The sequence below is a fragment of the Apium graveolens genome, chromosome 11, assembly GCF_009905375.1.
Source record: "Apium graveolens cultivar Ventura chromosome 11, ASM990537v1, whole genome shotgun sequence".
Taxonomy (NCBI): Eukaryota; Viridiplantae; Streptophyta; class Magnoliopsida; order Apiales; family Apiaceae; genus Apium; species Apium graveolens.
Genome location: NC_133657.1, coordinates 130,920,916 through 130,924,462, shown reverse-complemented (window position 1 = coordinate 130,924,462; position 3,547 = coordinate 130,920,916). Strand labels below are relative to the sequence as shown.

At 41.0% G+C, this 3,547-nt stretch overlaps 1 non-coding gene across 1 annotated transcript; it reads right to left on the bottom strand.

Annotated features, from left to right (window-relative positions):
* Nucleotides 1-1,649: 1,649 nt before the first annotated feature.
* Nucleotides 1,650-1,756, bottom strand: LOC141699117 (small nucleolar RNA R71). Its single transcript, XR_012565603.1, has one exon. It is a non-coding gene; the product is annotated as a small nucleolar RNA R71 (small nucleolar RNA).
* Between the last annotated feature and the right edge of the window lie 1,791 nt (nt 1,757-3,547).

Below are 3,547 nucleotides of genomic sequence, written 5' to 3'. Positions count from 1 at the left end.
GAAGGAGATAAGGAAGAAGACCGATTTAGCACACCGCAACGAAGAGGAAGCATATCTTCTTGTGATTCTTGTTTCGTTGTAACGTTGGATGCTAGTTTTCTTGCTTTGAACTTATTTACTCTGGTGACGTACTCTGTTTTAATATAATTAGTTTAGTTATTATTTTCTTGTGTTTGTTTATCATGATTTCATATGAACCAATGATGACGATAAGTACGATTATGGGCTAATCGTGATCATGGGGTTGCAACGGATTTATTATGGAATTCTTTAGTAATTGTTTAATACTTTAGTGTGTGATGATTGTAAGATATCTAGTATTGGTTGTGCGTATTCGTCTTATGTGCGTCGCGAACATATAAGATAGGGTGTTAATCTCTTGTGAAGCGACGGTGGATCTTAAGATTTAGAACTTGCCATGCTAGCATAGGTTCATGTATGTTGTGCATGATTAGTGGGTAACTCTAACAGTTTTATTTGCCCTATGTAATCAAAAGAAATAACTTGTGCTTAAATCGTTGTGTTGTCAATTTCTGTAGACATATAGAAACTCAACATAATTGATGACTATTCAACTTCTATCTTAATTGTGGATGCTTGGTAGAATGGTATTAGTACAATGAAAGTTGGCTTTTATCAGTTTCGTGTTATTCGATTAATATCATCACTATCACATGCTAAAGGTAATAACAATGACTATTGAAGGAAGTAATAATTAAGTTGTGATCTCATGAGTGTTTTATTATTGATAAATTGAAGTGTTAGTTAAGTGGTTAATTAAGTAGTTAATTATAGTTAATATTTAATCAACAATTTTAAGTGTTAGTGTCTTAACATTGAGAAGTAATCATACATTGGTGAGTGAGTTTAATTAGACAATAATTCAGTCTGAGTCTCTATGGGAACGAACTAGAAAGTATTATATATTACTTACGAACGCGTATACTTACGTGAATATTAGCGCGTGTTTTCGCCCTAATAAGTTTTTGGCGCCGCTGCCGGGGACTTGGCGTATTTGTTTAGTTTATGTACTTACCATCATTGGTCATTAGGACTCAGTGATTAGGACGTAGTAGTTACTTATTTTTTTTCCGGTTGTGTTTCAGGTACTTTAGCAAGCGTTTATGCAAACTCGTTCTCGTGCTCGCAAGAGGACTTTAGATACAGCTGAGGAGACAGACGAAGTTCTTGATATTCCGGAGAAGTTAGATTTTGAGGATTCGGATTCAGGAACTGAGCAGAAAGAACCAGTAAACATGGGAGATCGTATTGTTCAAGCTGATCCAGCTCTTATGGATTTTTCTCGGCCTAAAATTGATGACATTCAGTCAAGCATCCTTCATCCGGCTATTCAAGCTAACACCTTTGAAATCAAGCCGGGCACTATTCAGATGGTGCAGAATTCTGTCTCTTTTAGAGGAGCGGCAACTGAAGACCCCAACATGCACATAAGGAATTTTGTCGAGATCTGCAGCACTTTTAAGTATAATGGCGTGACTGATGAGGCTATCAAGTTGAGGCTTTTCCCATTCTCACTGAGGGACAAGGCTAAAGACTGATTACACTCTGAACCAGCTGGGTCCATCACTATGTGGCAAGATCTTGCGCAAAAGTTTCTGGTGAAGTTTTATCTGATGGCAAAGACTGCTGCTATGAGGAGTACTCTTACTCAGTTTGCGCAGCAACCTACAGAGTCTATGTGCGAGGCTTGGGAATGCTACAAGGAAATGTTGAGAAAATGTCCACATCATGGAATGCCGGATTGGATGGTGATCACTGGTTTCTATAATGGTTTGGGGGCCCAATCTCGGCCCATGCTCGATGCAGCAGCTGGAGGCGCCTTATGGGCTAAAAGCTATACTGAGGCGTATAATCTTATAGAGACGATGGCTGCAAATGAGCATCAAAACCCAACTCAGAGGATGACATCAGGCAAGGTAGCAGGTATTCTGGAAGTTGATGCAGCCACCGCTATTGCAGCCCAGCTCCAAGCACTATCAATGAAGGTTGATTCTCTGGCTACATATGGAGTTAATCAAATAGCTATGGTTTGTGAGCTTTGTGCAGGTTCTCATGCTATGGATCAGTGTTCTCTTGTCAACGAATCTGTTCAGTATGTGAATAATTATCAGCGACAACAGCAGCCTGTGCCCGCGACCTATCATCCTAACAACAAAAATCATCCAAATTTCAGCTGGGGGAATAATCAGAATGCTATTCAGCCACCATATCAGCAAGGAGTGAGTAAACAGTTTAACCCACCTGGATTCCAGCAACCACAGCAGTATGTTACAAGGCAATCATATCCTCAACAGGGAAGTACAGCTGCACCTACTAGTGCTGATTTTGAGGAACTTAAGCTGTTGTGCAAGAGTCAAGCGGTTTCTATCAAGACCTTGGAAAATCAAATCGGTCAATTAGCCAAAGTAGTGCTCAATCGTCAACCTGGCACTCTTCCCAGTGACACGGAAGTACCAGGCAGGAAGGAAGCCAAAGAGCAAGTCAAGGCTATTACCTTAAGGTCTGGAAAAGTGGCTGATGCTGAAAAGGCAAAAGAAGTAGAAGCTGAAATTAGAGATGAAGAATCTAAGCAAAAGGAGAAAGTGGCGGAACCAAGGAAGACTACTGTTGAACACACTCTGCCTGAGGCTAATACAGGGGAGAAACAGCTCTATCCTCCACCACCTTTTCCTAAGAGATTGCAGCAACAAAAGCTGGATAGACAGTTCGAAAAGTTTCTGGAGGTGTTCAAGAAACTTCACATCAATATACCTTTCGCTGAGGCTCTGGAACAAATGCCTAGTTATGCGAAGTTTATGAAGATTATTCTTTCAAGGAAGGTGAAACTGGATGACCTTGAAACCGTTGCTCTCACGGAAGAATGCAGCGCTGTTCTGCAGTAAAAGTTACCACCAAAACTGAAAGATCCAGGAAGCTTCACCATTCCTTGCACCATTGGCAATCTGAATTTTGACAAGTGCCTTTGTGATTTGGGAGCAAGCATTAATCTGATGCCGTTGTCGATCTTTAAAAAGCTGGATCTGCCTGATCCAAAACCCACATACATGTCGCTGCAATTGGCTGACCGTTCCATTACTTACCCAAGGGGTATAGTTGAGGATGTGCTCGTCAAGGTGGATAAGCTCTTCTTTCCTGCAGATTTTGTTATTCTGGATTTTGAGGAAGATAAGAAGATTCTCATAATCTTGGGAAGGCCTTTCTTGGCTACTGGCCGTACCTTGATAGATGTGCAAAAAGGGGAACTTACTATGCGGGTCCAAGATCAGGATGTGACCTTCAACGTATTCAAGGCAATGAAATTCCCTACAGAAGATGAGGAGTGCTTAAAATTGGATGTGATTGATTCCGCGGTTACTTCGGAACTCGATCGCATGCTAATGTCTGATGCATTGGAAAAGGCCTTAGTGGGGGATTTTGACAGCGATGATGAAGATGGCAACGAGCAATTACAATATCTGAACGCTTCTCCCTGGAAGCGAAAGCTGGACATACCATTTGAATCTCTTGGTACTTCTGACCTTAAGAA